At 37.4% G+C, this 17,235-nt stretch overlaps 1 non-coding gene across 1 annotated transcript; it reads left to right on the top strand.

Moving 5' to 3' along the window:
- The first annotated feature begins 7,346 nt into the window (after positions 1 to 7,346).
- LOC120363326 (small nucleolar RNA U3) lies at positions 7,347 to 7,560 on the top strand. Its single transcript, XR_005578901.1, has one exon. It is a non-coding gene; the product is annotated as a small nucleolar RNA U3 (small nucleolar RNA).
- The last annotated feature ends 9,675 nt before the right edge of the window (positions 7,561 to 17,235 follow it).

Genomic DNA, 17,235 nt, shown 5'->3' with positions numbered 1-17,235 from the left:
TGATCAATATAAGATTTGTCTTTTGTTTGCAGATCAGCAAATGTTTGATTCTATTTCGTAATGATTTTTCAGGATTTGGTAAATACAGTTCTATGGCTAAGATATAAAGCAAATGAAAATGCATTGGTAAACAAGCTTAACAGAAAATGGAATGCCATGCTCTACCTATGCCTAATACTATGTAGGATCAGGTTGTGTGCATCCTACTATGGTCAGGAGGCTGCCTATACTCAAACAAGGAAAGTGGTGAACTGTACATCAACTTTTTATGTTACCTTTTCAATCCTTTATACAACATTAAGAAAATACGAGACATTAATTTGACAATACATTGTTCCAGAAGATACCGCAAACATTATATATATGTGCATTACATATTTATAATATATATTCATTTCCTCATTCCCCAAATATTTTTTGAGCATCTACTATGTTCTAGTAACAATTTTCCAGGAATCGGTTTATCTGAGATAACAAAACAAATGAGGTCTGTGACTTCCCAGAGCTTATAACCTAGAGGGGAAATCAGACAGTAAACAAATTAAAAATAAATTAAGAAAGCAATTGAAAGTACAAATTCTATGAAGTAAATTTTTAAAAAATGGTGAAGAAATCTGGGGGAGCCAGAAAGAATAGTGAAAGGACATCGGAAGAAACGATATGTGAGCAGCAGTCTGAAGGGAAACAAGGAACCAATTAATCATACATAGATTTCTGGGAAGAACATTTATAAAAGGAGGGATAACAAGAGCAAAAATGGAGAGATGGAAATAACTGGGATGTCCACAAAACGGAAAGTAGATCAGTGTAGTTGGAAAACAGGGAGCCAGGAGAAGCACGTTTAAACTGTTGTTGGAGTCAGAGTCAAGAGCCAGAATCTACAGAGCCTTGTAAGTGTTGTTAGGAGTTTGTACTGAGGCGATATAGTGCGCCACTGAACGATGTTAAGTGGAAGAAATCTGTTACAATTTATTTTAAAAGCTTCCTGATTATACCTCTAGAAAGAATTTTATTATTAAATTAGTAAAAAATTAATAAGTAAACAGCTAATTAGTAGGTGGAGCAAAATTTCACTGATATCCATTTCTCCTTTCTTCCTTTGAATAAGAGAATGCTTGAGTTTAGTTGAACAAACCTCTTGCCTACCTGTGTATTTTCACAGGCAAGAGCTATAACATTTTATTGTTTTACTTAAACCACTACTATCTGAAGTCTCTGTAATACCAGCTTAGTCTGTGCTTATAAACATAACCCCAAATAAATGTTATGAGGAATTAAAATAGAAATAATTACTAATAAGGAACTTTGCTTAACTTCCACAATATAAATACAGCTTACTAGTTTAGTTCTCATTTATTAACGGGTTAGATGATTATTTAATAGGACTGTACCTTTAATTTATGTTATCTATTCAATAAAGCAACTGAACTTTCAGGTAGGAACTTGAGTAAATATAGTAGGTGGCAGCCTATTGCTAGACTCTCTCTATTTCGGGGTGCATAAAAGTATCCCAATGCACTAATTTGAGCTTTATCAAATTCTGTTTCCCAAACCAAATATTTCACAACAGTGGGTTTTGTTTTTGTTTTGTTCTGTTTTGAACTGTCACTCTTCATTGGCTTCTTCTAAATGCAAAACAGACAATCTGCCTCAGGCTTCCTAGAAACCCACTGTATCATTTGGCCTAAATAGCTCTAGTTTGATTTTATTTTTTCGACTCAGAATAGTGCTATAAGGCAATAAAAAATGCTTGGGGTCAAAAGCAATACACTTAAAATAACTGAAAAATAGGTACAACATACAGAGAGGTCAATATGCACAACAGGGTTGTGGCTAGTCATATGTATTTAAATCATGTAAGGAAAAACTGTCATATTTGAATTCCAATGAGAAGTAGGTGAGAGACGTTATTACTAAGAACAAATCTATTATTAGGCTACTTATCTATCTTAAGCCTGGAAGAATATCATTTTCAATTCAGATAACCACTTGAGGAACAACACGGTACAGTGTTTATGGAAATTCTGTCGCCATATTGATATTTACTATTTTCATTCTTTTGAAGTGTATGCTTAAATCATATTTCATCAAAAGTACAGAAGCCTCAAATTTCCACACCTATCTAAGGCTCTGCAACATTCATATAAAATGCATATAGGGGACTAATTGCCAGGGAAGAGAGCCAGGAGCTTGGGTGGCATTGCCTTCCATGAGTAGCAGATGGCTACTCACCTGGGGAGCTGTAATATGCACTTAATTGAAAGGAAGTCAGAGTCACTCAGCAGAGATCACATTTAGAATATGCCATCCTCATGATTTTGTAGTCACTATTGCTTTACTTCTGATGTTCATTATCTTTTTTAGCTTTAACTTTATAAATATTGTATGAGAAGGCAATGATATTGCATAAGAATGAAAGATTTTTCATATTTTCATCTCTAGGGGATTCTATGAAAATTCCAAAAGTCTTTTAAGACATTAAAGTAGCCAAACTGTGTGAAGACATTAAATTATACACGACAGACAATTAAATAAAACACTTATGAGGAAATGAATGTTCTGATTATTGGTTTTTTGATGAATTGAATGATTTTCAATCATGTCCTGATGGGAAAGGCACTGTGCCCAAACATTATTAAGCATAAAATAGGAGCTCAAAAAGCGTAAGATTTAGTTAAGATAAATGAAAAACCATTTTGTTTTAATTCTCACTATTAAACAATTGTTTTCTAAAATCTAAGGGAAGAATTCCTTGTCTAGGGGGAGAACTTGATTATCTGCATCATTATTAAGACTTTTCAGTGCCTCTTGGTAACCGTTTTGAGGACTAATCCTCATTTGTACTGCTGGAATTCAGTTCAGTAAACAGTTTGAGCCATTCCAGGTCAGGCAGGACGCCCAGCACAGAGGCTTCTGAGATGATTAGACAATCTCTATCCTCCAGGAGCTCACAGGCTTTTGAGTCACAATCAGAGCGTCCTGACAGAAACTTTTATGCAAAGCCCTCTACAGCATGAGTTTGATTCCTGTTATTATCCCAGCCATTCTCCAGCTTAAAATTCTTCAAGAGTACCTCTTGCCTTCCTAATAAAAGCCAAATCCTCTAGGATAATGCTCATGCATTTCCTAACTGTTCTCAGGTGTATAAAAGAAAACTGGTCTTTGAGTGGTGACTGAGAATTGACTAAAATAAGAGTCAAAGATAAGAAGTTCTCAAAATAGGCCCAAAGAAGGTATTGTTAGATATCCCTGCTATTGAATCTTGGCAATGGAGGCAGTTTCATATTGTCAGTTTCGCTGTAATGCTGCATATATTTACCATGCTATGCAAAACTGTGTAGCAAAAACCACGCAACACAAAAACTTCATCAGTCACACATTAAAAAGATAAGAACTTAATAAATACGATGGCACAGTTTTATACATATTAAATGGTTTATAAATACATAAATTCTATAATAAAATACAATTTAAAGGAAGACGTGAAGTTTTCCTATTTCAAAATTAAGCAATATAAAAATAGCAACTTGTAAGTTATTGTGAGAAAAGGTAGATTGTCAGAAATCAGATGAAATTTGTAACATCAGATGTGGACATATGTGATTCACAGCACACATAGTGAACTGAGGTAGCTCTTGGAAGTTTGGGATGGATGACATCTGAATTTTGCATATTCGTATGCAGATAGGTTCAGCTGGGTGCAGATTTTTGAGTTCTCCTAGTGTTTCTGGCAGAGGAATTCCCACAGAAGCAAATGTGAAATTTGCATTATGCTTAAATTTTTCCCAAATATCTCAATTACATTGAAACAAATTCATGTTCTCAAAGAAAGCATTGTAGCAGAACTGACTGTATTTTGTGATTTCAGGTATTTGAGCAACTCAATGAACCACCTGCTCATGAATTTATAACATTTATTTCATAATTAGGACTAGAAGACTGAAGATGCTAAGGGTGGTCGAGAATACTTGAAATTATTTCATATAAAGGGAAATAAGTTAATCAATGCAAAAGTACCCCGATGGATGTCAGAGCTTTGTTAAATAGGAATAGGAGTCAGGAGGGTGCAGATCCCTGAAGCAGGAGATGGCAGAGCACAGCCATCAAGTGGGTGTGGCAGCAGAAGAGGAGCTTGAGACGAAGAGCAGAACGTGTCCTGTCATCCTAATTGTGGGAAGATTTGTTTCTGCTTATTTTCAACCAAGCGGAAATAAAAATAAGCTGCTCTCAGAGGTATTTTTGTCATCAGCAGCTGCAAATAAATGCAGCTCTGTTTTGCATGAGTTATAAAACTTTGTGTGTTTTAAGATACACATCATTACAAAAGTGGTCCTCCCCACTACTCCACAAAGATACATTAACTGAGGTGTGCAGGACTGGGTCTGCAAAACTGTTTAAAAACATTACCCATGGTTGCAGCCAGGAAAACATGACCTTGGCTGTCAAGTAGGAGGAGAGAATCCAGGATCAGTGACAATGTATTTTAAGCTGCTTAATCCTTTCACATATAGCTATAATACCTGGCTCAATGTGATGATATGTTTCCTTTAAATACTTATCTGAATCATATTCTTTTGGAAATACGTTTGAATAGAAACCAAGGAAATTAATATTATGAGGTAGAGGATGGAGTTGTATAGATTCTTTTAAAAGAAAATAAAACAGATAAATGGCCTAGAATCATGTAAACTGACTTTAATTTAGTAGCAATGAGACTACCAGATCATGTGAAGGTCAATACAACATACACAGAAACATCATAAAATTCACTTATTTAAAGTTCAATTTCTTAATATACTGAAAAAATACTTTTATTTGATATCACTGTTAGCTTAGTAATTATACAAGATACTGAAAGGTATCATTTGAAATCTTTACTCATTTTTTAAAGAAATTACTTCTTATGTCCTAAAAAATAAATCTCATATCATTTCTATATACATTATGACAGATGGTAATGCCAAAATATTAATAAAAATAAAAGTTTATTTTTTAAAATAAAAATGAAGTTTCTACACATATTCCTTGACCCCAAATTTGTTTTTTTTTTTTCCTCAATCTAGTTTAAAATAGCTTCTATTTTGCTAGGAGGATCTGCTGTGCATACTTCCCATAGCAGTATTTCCTAAGTTATGCTAAACCTTGAATGTAGCTGTATGTACCACTAGGGAAGTGAAGAAGTAATGTATTATGAGGTAACTAACATTTGCTCCAGCATTTGTGATGTAAGACTTTTTGGGATCGAAATGGGATCTACAGGCACAAGATTCCATCAAAAAAATAAAACTGAGGTTATTTAGCCAATATCATGGATCATTTCAGGAGCAGAAAAAACAAATGTTGTTTCATCTATAATGGATTTTTTATTAATACTTTTTAAGCTCTATAAAAGCAAATACATGTAGCAATTATGTGAAATGAAAACCAACTACCCATTTAAGTCATGTTCACACCACATAGAAGTTATGATGAAAGTGTAAGCCTGCTCTGAGTTTTTGTAAAGCAGTATCTAGGAATTTAAATAACCCCTGTCTGAGAAACTTAGGTAGATAAATACAACACACACACACACACACACACACACACACACACCATTAACTATATGAAAAATAATAAAATTTTACATTCAGCATTCAAACCATAACTGGTTGGTTGCTACGGTAGACACATGGATCAAGGAAGCATAAGAATTCACACATCTGAAAAGTCAATACTGAAAACAAACTAACAAAACAAGCAGAAAAGAAATCTCAATGTCTTTCAAGTAACTATTGATGGTGATTGTAAGCTATTTCCAATTCATTTGTCACCTTTTTTCTTTTACTTTCTAGGATCAGAGAATAATGAATCTTAGCAACTCTTATAGTTCAAGCTGCTTGTCAGATAGATTTAGGTACTAAGAGACAGGTTAAATGCTTTGTTTTATGACATACAACGATTAATTATAGAGCTAGGATTAGAACCCAGAAGCAGTACATTTCCCTAGTTTCTTTAGTATATTAAAGCCGATTTTCCTGGGCTAGACAGAGCAGTTGTGACAGTTGGCATTACATTAAATATTGTTAAGAAACTGGTACTTTAAAACCCTGAACCTCACAGTGGGTAGTATCGACCATCAAAAAACATGAGTTCTCTTTGCATGTCTGCCTCATGTTCTTGCAACATAAGAAATGGGGCAATAAAATATTAATGTTGTAAAACATTTAGGGTTATCCATATAAGAAGTAAAAAACATTGAAATATGAATATATATCAGATCTCTCAGGTTGAGGCCAGACTCTGTTCCTTGTTGTCTCCTGCTGGGAGTGGGGGCTGGGATTCAGTTACACAGAATCATCTAGCAGCAGGATCCAGCTGGATATACAGCTCCACTGCTAAATTGAAGGCAGAGTTAGAGTCCAGTCCCACTTTGTTGGCTTCTTGTTTTATTGGCTTGTGGAACATTTAAATTACGAGAGTCTGGGATTTTCTTAAATGCAGAAGGCGCCTATGCGTTCCTATTTTTGAGATCGGAGATTCCGGTGTTTCTACAGGATTCTGCAGCTGGTTGGCTGCTAAGCAGTGAAGTAGTAAGCCAGAGATACACAGCTTTAGGGAAACTGCCTAACCAATGGTACCTTGTCTAGATGCATGACTCTGCAATGTGTTTGCACATGCTATGTCAGCACCTTGAAATGTTCACCTTCCTATATGGCACCTATTCATTAACACTCCTACCACCACCACCAAACTTCTGAGATTGCCTGGCTTAACTGTCTCCTTTTTTGTGAAACCTTCCGTAACTGCTTTGGACAGAAGTAACTGCTCCTTTATTTGTGATACTACAGAACTTTGTTCTCACCTCTATTGTAAGATTTACCTTCATGCATTGTAGCTACCCCTTCATCTATGCCAGATGTATAGGAGCTATGGCCTCTTCACATTTGAAACCCCAGTGCCTAGGATAGCAGTCAGCTAACAGCAGGTATTAATGAGGTGTGTTGATTGAATGAATGAAATGTTGCAAGGTCATTCTGGTTTAATCAACACTTGTGCACTTGGTCTTATCCTCTCCATTTGTAATCTTAAAAAAAAAAAAAGAAAGAAAGAAAGAAAACTTCAAAAGGAGTTTTTCTGATTTAAAATTTAATTATTCTATCAGTTCACAAATACTAATTAGGCACTTATATGCCAGGAACTGTGATTGGAGAAGACTGAATTTCGGGGACAGTAGCAGCAAGTGAGGTCAGAGAAGAAATGGCAGAAAGAATAGAACTGTAGATCAGGATCACTTGGGGAACTAGGGGAGGATTTTTAATAAAGGAGCAATATGATTTTACTGGTACTTTAAAAAATCCTTTTTTCTAAAGGCTATACTTTCAGGGATCATTTCTATAGTTTGTTACTAGAGAAGTTTCTCTGAATGTGTAGAGCACAGGAAACCACGAGGAAGAGAAGATGCAGGATTCTCTCCTAAATGTGAAGCCAGCTCTTGGTGTTGCTTCAACTGACATTTGCTGTTAATGATAGCTCTTCTTTCCCACTGGGAGAATGGAAAGGAGAGGATGCAGTCTTTGTGGTTCCCATTAATATATTTAAACACACACACACACACACACACATACACACACGTGTGTGTGTGTGTGTATTTATGTATATATATATATTTGTTTCTAGCTGCTGTGTGGGGAATAAGCCATAGTGGAGGAGTGGAAAGCAGAAAGACCACTTAATATATGCACTAGTTTTCTAGGAATTCTGTAACAAAGTACCACAGTCTGAGTGATTTAAACAACAGAAATTTATTGCCACAAACTCCTGGAGGCTCGATGTCTGAAAATAAGGTGTTGGCAGAGTCGGTTGCTTCTGAGGGCTCTGAGGGAGATTCTGTTCTATGCCTCTTCCCTGGCTTTCCAGTGGTTTTCAGACAATTGTAGGCATAGATGCATCACTCTGATATCTAATTACAGCTTCTCATGGCATTTTCCCTGTGTGCTCCTCTGTCTCTGCACCGTAATTTTCCATTTTTATAAGGACATCAGTCATATTGGATTAGAGCCTACACTAATGACCTTATCCTAATTTGACTACATCTGCAAAGACACAATTTCTAAATAAGATCACCTTCTGAGATACTAGGGATAGGGGCTTCCATGTATCTTTTTGGAAGAATTCAATTCAACCATAATAGGATACTATGGAAATAGTGAAATCTAAAGATGATACATGGACTAGAGCATAAACACTGGAGACAAAGACAAGTGGCCACTGTTTACATCATTTTGAAGGCTGAGCCAACAGTTTTTGCTGATTAATTGGGTGTGGGATATAAAGAATAGAGGGACTAAAAAAGACTTCAGGATTTGAGACCTAAATAATTGCCCTTTTCTGAAATTAAGAAGACTGAGAAGAGTGCAGAGGAAAGTCAAAACTGTTTTTGAACATGTCAGTATGTTATCATTGAAATTTGTTAGATTTCTAGACAGAGATGTTGATAAAGTGTTTTGGTATACAAAATTTATAGCTGCAGAAGATATAATCATCTTAGTTCAACCAATACTTATGATAGATTTTAAAAAGTCAGTTGGTTTCTTTGTTGTTGTTGTTGTTGTTGTTTGTTTTTATTTTGAGACAGAGTCTCACTCTGTCACTCAGGCTGGAGTGTTGTGGTGCCAGCTGGGCTCACTGCAACCTCTACCTCCTGGATTCAAGTGATTCTCCTGTCTCAGTCTCCCAAGTAGCTGGGATTACAGATGCCTCCCACCATGCCCAGCTAATTTTTGTATTTTCAGTAGAAACAGAGTTTCACCATTTGGCCAGGCTGGTTTCAAACACCTAGCCTCAGGTGATCTGCCCACCTCAGCCTTCCAAAGTGCTGAGATTACAGGCGCGAGCCACCAGGTCCTGCAGAAGTCAGTATTTTTAAAGAGTGTTTATTTAAAAAAATAAAACAATACACCTTCCTCCAAGGCCACTCAAATATGCAGTGACAGCAATAGAAAAAAAAAATAGCTCTCTTGATTTCCAATCCAACACCTTTTCCATTATATTACAAAGCTTTCATCAGCCGTTTTTAGTTCCACGTGCATTTAGTAAACAGTGGTTGGTAGTCTAATGCAACAAAAATGCTAAAAATTAAAATTCTGGGCCCAGTAGTTGGGTGACAAAGGTTTCGGCTTAATATATATTCCAATATATTATCACAAAATCTATGAATATGACTAGATGGTCAACAATATTGTAAGCTAGAATGATTTTGGAAATTGAACAGGTTTTTTTTCTCTTATCATGTATTCAAAGCTCTAATGCAGAATCTGATGTTGAGACTATGCTACCTTGAAGCACAGAAACTGAATGCCCCCAGAATTAGGCACTCAACTTCTCTCTGCCTACATATCAAATGGCAGCTGGTTCAGTCCCCTTTGACTCTAATAGAATGTTTTGTCCATTTGAAGATTTGGTTGAGATAAACTTTCTATGTTTGGCACTCTGACGAAATTTACACTTCAAGAGATTCTGAAAGATATGATAAGCATGTCGGTCTTCTGTTAGCATTGAAAAAGGTTAGATTTTTTTAAGTTAAAAGAAAATTCCTTGTACTTTTTTTCTGCGTTATTTTCATTTTGCAATATAATATTTGTCAAAAATAGCTACACAAAAGAATATTATTTATAATACATACAAACGTTCTATACACTTTTAATCAAAATATGACTACAGAAATATGGAATAATTCTTACTGGCCTATTTAAGGCTATTTTAGCTACTGTATATTGATGTTTTATAATGAGTGCTGGTACACTTTGTTTCAAAATTAATCAATGCAGCAGTTGATTCACTGCAATTGTAAGAAATATTCAAGTAACTTCAAAAAACAGAAACATGATCTATCCATCAGGAAGGTTATACTACTAACCCACTGGAAGGTGGCTGGAGACAATGGTGTCTCCATTATGCGACCATAGAGAAGGGACAACTGAATAGCCTGAACAAGTTTCCAAAACAGAAAGGAAATAATAGGTGTGCCATGCTCATAAATATTGTAAGTATTCATATGTGCTTAACATTTGGGGAGTAAAAACTCAGCCACAACAGCTCTTAGGTGTATTAAATGGGATCCTCTGTAATTTTTCAATTAAAAAATTGTACTGATAACCAAAGGAGGGAAAAAAACAAGAAGAGAAAAAGTAGAGTCTCTTTATCGAGGGCTTTTGCCTTGTTTTAAACCTTGCTCAATACTATTTTGCAGATCAATTGCACATCCAAGTCATAACAAATTGCACATCCACACATAAAAATATTATGCAAAAATGCTAAATATTGATGGATATTTTATACTGAATTCTAGTTTAATAATATAGGATATTTTGTCTTTTACACTAAAATAAAGCAAAATAAATTTCACTAGAAAACCTCCAGAATTACTTGCTTGTGAAAGTATTCTTGTATAGATACTTACTAAGAAAAAATATTTAAAACAGATAGAAATAATATCATCTCCATTGTGCACATGCAACCATTACTATGGCTAGCAAAGAAACAGAGATGAACACACTCTCAATTTTTATGTTGCACTGATAAATTCCATCAGCCAGGAATGAAAGCCATGTCTTTTGTGTTAAAAGAATAAAAGGCAGTGTTATATATTACAGCACCCAGAAGGCATTTGTGGCAGGTGCAGTAATTTAAGTCAACCTAAACACTCACTAAGGCAGCTAAGGTAGGTATAGGCCAGTTGGGTGAAAATACCAAACAAAATAGGTTTGAATCACTTTTCTTAACAATCTTGAAAAACAGAAAAGATTTCACATCTCTCAGGTGGCTTGGTTATGACCCTAGTAGAAAGCAGGAATGGAATTCTCAAATTTCTTTCAGCCCTCCCCTTTAGTCTATGATTTAGAAATAAAATCAGAGGAGAAACTGAAGGAATAGAGATACACATATTTATCAACTGTAGTGTCCAGTAGAGGGCACTGGAAAGGCAGGACTGCAAGATAAGATTGGACTCCTATTTTTAAATGATAAGGGTAGATTGTTTAGAAAAGGAAACATGCAAAAATATTTTTTCTAAGCACAAATTCATCTACAGAGTCTGCCATTTATCCTTCAAATGCGATATGAAATTGGCATTACCGCTGTTTTCAAATTTTGACTTTTTAAATTAAGATTGCTTGTCATAATGTGTTCCCTCAATAGTCAGTAAAGGGAATCAAATTTTCATAACAGGATTGCAATATTTAGTTTACATTGGTTCTCACTGATAGGGAAGCAGATATTAGATGATTTCTGGCCTTCGATATTTTCTTCTAAATTTAAACATTAAAACTGTACCACCCAATTTTTGCTGCTTTTATTTTCTGAGTGATAATATTTATTGAAAATTGTCAAGTACAGAACAATATTCAAATATTCTAGTCAAGATACATGCCCTAAATGTTTATGTTTTAAGATAAGATAGGTTATGTATTATAAATAATTCCACTCAAAACAAATATTGAAAAATGGCCTCTTTTGACAACTTTTTATTTTTTGTCTTCTAACTTTATAAACTTTAGGAAGGCATACAGAAAAAAAAGATATGGTAGAAAAGTTGAGAAAATGTCCTAAATGCAATTGAATTTCAAAATATTATAAAGGGAAAGGTAGCCATACGGGTTGGAGGGTATTTTAGAAAAATGGTAGCAATAGATAATCCAATAAAGGGCACATTCTATGGTAATTCATGCTGCCCTAAACTTTTCCTGGAACAAAGCTTGCAAGCTAATGGCAACCAACATTTACCTCGTGCTGTCCTTTCCTTTTCAATGAATAAGAGGATCAGGCATACTTCCCCACATCCTTTGTAGATCCACTTGGTGTTACATCAAAGAGCACCCTGAAGACCAAAAAAAGCATATGTGGATGATGTTAATAAACGCGACTTGCTGGACATTTTGAATTTCAATGTTTCTGCAGTTTTGCATTAATCCTCATCAGGATTTAGTGGACATTTGTAATTTTTTCTAATTTTATGGAATTCACAACATCTGCTACAGTTTGGAAAGGTAGAAAACAAAGAACAGGGAGGGTTTTTGACTTCCACACACGTCTCATTTGAAGAAGGGCTCAACCTCTTTATTTTTTAGTTTAATTTTATCCAATTCCATATGCTTGTGGAATGCATATTATAATAAGGCTGCATCTGTTGACCAGTTACAGCTGTGTCCATGATGGTACTTGCTAGTCATCAGTCCTCTCTCTGTGCTGTGGTGGTATGTCACAGAAGAAAAACTGAGAGCCACAAGAGCTTTACCTTTGTCTGACTCGCGCTGTTCTGCAAAATGATTAGTCATCATCACAGCGGTGGCTTGGTTTTTCTATGTCTTATTTGGAAGCTGCCAAGATGTAGTCAGATGCAAACACCATGATGATATGGACGCATTTAAACACAGGAGACAGGCAGCATGGCAGCAGCAATGGAACATTTTTATCTCAAGCCCTAGACAGCAAGGCAGCAGAACGGAGCAGTTTAACTCAGGGGGATAGCAATGAAAAGTGTGGCAGTACATGAGAGCACACGCTGTAACAGGCTGACGGACAGCATTTGGCTTGTATCAGAAGACACACTCAAAAGCAATGCAAAGACAGAAAATAAGCTTCCAATTTCCTCTCTTGAAATTAGGTCCAGCTTCTGACTACTGTTCTGTGTTGGTTGGGGTTTTGAATACATAAAAGCAGACAGGCTTTAATTCATATCTGGTAATGAGTGTTTCTTTTTTTAAAACTTCTTCAGTGTGTGTGCCTCTTTTAGTCCAGCTGGAAAAAATTATTTCTGTTACTCAAATGACAAGTTTCATGACTCATATATAAACTTCCATTCATTCATTCATTCATTCATTCATTCATTCATTTATGCACTCCTACAAAAGTACTTACTGTGGACCAGGCCCTCTTTCATTACTGGGGATATATCCCCAAGCAAAAGATAGGAGTTCCTGCCTTCCTGGAGCTTACAAATCAAAATCTAGTGACAAAAAACAAATCTGCATAATATATAATGGACTAGATCAGGCATCCCGAAACTACGGCCCGCGGGCCGCATGTGGCCCCCTGAGGCCATTTATCTGGCCCCCTGCCGCACTTCAGGAAGGGGCACCTCTTTCATTGGTGGTCAGTGAGAGGAGCGCAGTATGTGGCGGCCCTCCAATGGTCTGAGGGACAGTGAACTGGCCCCCTGTGTAAAAAGACTAGATGATATGCAAGCCATGCAGCAAAATAAAGCAGGAAATAAAATAGGAAGAGCCAAATTGAGTTTAGGAGAGAGTTTTAAACAAAGTGATAATGGCAGATAAGCTTGTAGCAGGTAAGGGAACCAGGCTGTGTGGTTGTGAGACTGTGTGTGTAAGCACATGCTGAAAAAGACCATGTTCCAGATGAAAGAGCCATAGGAAAGACACTGAGTTGCAATGAGCTTATTTGCTGTGTTCTTAGGTTACTCTTAACCAATGACAATCTGATATTTGCTCCATTTCCTGCTTTTCTTTCTCTGTCCTTTTATTAATTTCTTAATTTAACAAGCATTTATTGAACATTTATTATGTGCACTGCAACAGTCACTGAAGTAATGAAACTGAATAAAATGCAACCTCTTAGAGGATTCACAGTTCAAAGGAATATCTAGATAAATACCTTGATTAGTTTGTTCTTGCTTTAAGCTTTCCTATAATTTGTTTCCTACCTTATTTTGAGATGATCACATATGTTCTTTCCGCCACTCAACATTCTCCAAAATACCTGAAATCTGGGAAAGACATTCTGGTCACTTAATTATTTTGACATGCTTAATTATTTAGAAGCCTCCTAACTATAATACGAAGGTTAGGTCAGACCAAGGTTATCTGACAACATAGGAAAAGTCCAGAGTTTTTGTATAGGGCTCTAATTCCAGTTTCTGCTAAATTTGCTGAGCCACACGGGTCATTTTTCCATATTTACTTGGAATTGAGCAACTTTACCTACGACTGAGCCTCCCAGATCACTGGGGCACAGCTCAGTGGCCTTTACAGTCAGCAGTGACACCTCAGCCTTTCTCTGGTCCGCCTTTCTACCTCAAACCAGTGCTACATCTCCTGTCCATGTCCTATGCCACACCGGTCTTCATCCCCCACCTCTTGTGCCCTCATTCTGCCTCTCTGCTCCCTAGGCACTCAGGCCTTGTAGGCTAGTCTCTCTTTGTTGCTCCTCCCCTCTTCACCCTAGTTTTGCTTCCAGTAACTCGAATTCCTCTCACTACACTAAGCAGAGTGTTCAGCTCCTTCTGTTTGCTATTCCCAAACTCAGCTCCAAGGCCTTATTTTGCATATCCAGTAGCTATGCAGGTTCTCAGCTAAAATGAAAAGGCCTTCAATTACATTAATGATATAGAGATTTCCTCTGCAAGGCTCTCCTGAAAGGAAATTTCCATTTCAAATATAACATTTTTTTTTCTTCATAATAGAAAGTAACATTAATTCAGAGGTTATTATAGGATATCAGTATATCCCCGTCTCCCTGTGCATTTGCATTCTTAATCTTCCATCAACAAGTTCACAGCTGTTAACAACACAGGAAAGCCTTGTGAGTCAGCCTTCCCTGCAGCCTTGACACCCTTTGACGTTCTCCTTGCAATACTTGCTGCAGTCCCCCGGGATGGTTATATTTCACACTCTGTTGGAATCACTGTGGCTCTACAACCGTCTCAACCAAGATCCACTGTATTTACTTTGAATTGAGCAACTTTATGAACAACCGAGCCTCACAGATGAGTGGGGTATGGCTCAGTGGCCTTCACAGTCAGCTTTTCTCTGGGTCCTCCTTTCCACCTCAAACCAGTGCTGTATCTCCTGTCCACATCCTACGCCACACACGCCTTCAGCTGTTGAATGATCTGCTCCACCATTTCTGCAATGTCCCTTCAAGATAGAAATCTGGCGCTAGTGAAAAGAACAAGAACTTGGAAAACTGAACGGGATCTTCATACTTAGATAAATGTGTAACAAATCAGAATGAAAAAAAAAAAAAAACAATAAAAGAAAGAAAGAAAAAAGAAGAAGAAGGAAGATCAGGAGGACGAGGAGGAGGAAGAAAAAGAGGAATGAGCTTTCCTACTTCCTTACTGCTCTACATCTAGGGTTGACTAAAAACTGCCCTCTACTTAAATTCAGGACTCCTCCATCCAGGAGCATTGTGATTGGGCCAGGGTTGAAAGGAATGCATCTGAGAATTTGCTACATAGAAAAGAAGGGAGATTTTTCTCACAGGATTCTCACTGCATGAAATATCAACTACAGTCACAAATCAGATACTGTATTTGCACAATCGGAACTTTAATGTATGAGGTCCAAACAGATGCAGAAATGACGTAGGAGTTAAGAAGAAATCACTTAAGCAGATAGTGAGAGTACGAGAGTACTTGGTAAGGTTTTCTTTTTAATGAATAGCAGCCCCCAAATCATTTTCTAACTAGGTGCAGGCAGCAGAATCGAGCTGCAGACACAGACAAGGAGGCTGGAAGCTTGCATGGGTGAATGTCGGCAGGACAAGGCCACCGGGGACGAGGCATGTTCAAAACGGCGGCTCCGTCTTCCCTTCCCTTCGCCAGCCGCACGTCAGTAAGGAGCAGACAAGATGCTGCAGGTCAAGTGGAAAGGCCCATGTGCATAACAAGATTGGGTTGGGGTGGTCAGTCTTCCCTGCGCATTAGGGGAACATCACACCTGATAGAATCAATCTGTGGGCCCTAGTAAATCAGACGCCTCCTCCTTAAGCCTGCCTATCAAATCCAGCAAACTTGTGGCCAGCCGGTCTTTTCCAGTTGGAAGTCTCTCTCTCTCAGTAGAGAGTGAGTTGTTCTCTTTTCTTTCTTCTCTATTAAGCCTCCACTCTTAAACTCTCTGTCTGTGTCCATGTCCTAAAGTTTCTTGGTATAAGATGACGAACTCCAGGTATTTACCCCAGACAATGACGCAGCTTCAGAAACATATTTGAGCTTTCACGTGCTCCTGTGCCACCTTAAAATGTGTGAAATAAATTTTCCTTACAAATCTTATGTATTTTCTGAGTAGAATTCAATGGTGGGCTCTCACGTGTGATTCAGTTCAAATCTCCCTCCTTTAAGCATCCCACACTGACCCCTCACCGTCACCATCACTGCTGCTGCCAGCACTTCCACTGTCTTTCAGATTACTTCTGCAGGGTCCTAGACAGTCTCCGAGGTGAGAACAGGGAAGAGTTGTCACATTCAAGGTCTGTTGAGTTCCCAAGGACCGATCACTGCTGTCCTCCTTCTTAAACATGTGCTCCAAGGACAATGGCAAAGGGGGAAGAGAGGGCGTGAGGGAGCAGAACGTGCTCACGGTCACGTCTCTCCTCCAGCATGCTTTCATCAGCAGATGTCTGTTGATGCCTGAGTAAATCTAGGCTGTTATGAGCCCTACCCTGAAGGAGCAGGGCAGTCGTGTCCTCAGCTCACCAAAGGTGATAGTTTCTTTCTCTTCTGGGCACCTGACCTCTTGCTCTGCTGCTTACTGTCGGGACACTTGGCTGTCTTCTGTGTTCCATCCCACAAGTCAGAAGAACATTTTTCCCTCTTCTTCCTCTTCTTTTTTTTTTGTTCTTTCTCTTCTTCCTCTTTTCCCCTCTTCCTCCTTCCTTATTTATCTCCTCCAAGAATCATTTACACATAATACAAGTGTTTTTACTCTTCCTACACTGGTGTGCTGACCATGTTTTTTGCATGTCACGCTAGCAAAAGGGCACTTCATGAGCCCTCAGTGTTCAGATTGTTTCTGGAATCTCCCCCAAATCTCATAGCCTTTCTGTCTTTGGGATTTGTCCTACTTCACACAGATGTGCAAATTTGAGCAAAAATTTTCCTAATATCCTAGAACTTGGAACTGCTGTTTGAAACTTAGGTTATTATTATTATCAAAAAAAAAAAAAAAAAAGAGCAAGTAGAGAATAACAGCAAATAGTAACTAGATAACTCCCTTTGAGTTTGATTAAGGATTGAAAAAAAAAAAAAAAGAAAAAAGAAAAAAACTTGTCCCCTGCAAACATCACTCAAGTTGTTTCTTTACTTCTAAACCAGACTATGTAAGCTATAAGCAAACAACCAGAATTGGAAGAGTGGAAGGGATCTATAGAATTGGAAACTGTCGGTCTGTTGCAGAATACTGTGGCTTTTCCCTTTGCTCCCTGAGTAAGGAAGGATAGAGGCATGTTTCTTTTCCCTCCGAG

This window comes from Saimiri boliviensis, chromosome 4 (genome assembly GCF_048565385.1).
Source record: "Saimiri boliviensis isolate mSaiBol1 chromosome 4, mSaiBol1.pri, whole genome shotgun sequence".
NCBI classification, from domain to species: Eukaryota; Metazoa; Chordata; class Mammalia; order Primates; family Cebidae; genus Saimiri; species Saimiri boliviensis.
Note: the sequence above shows the minus strand (reverse complement) of the source record. Positions and strands in the feature narration are given on the sequence as shown.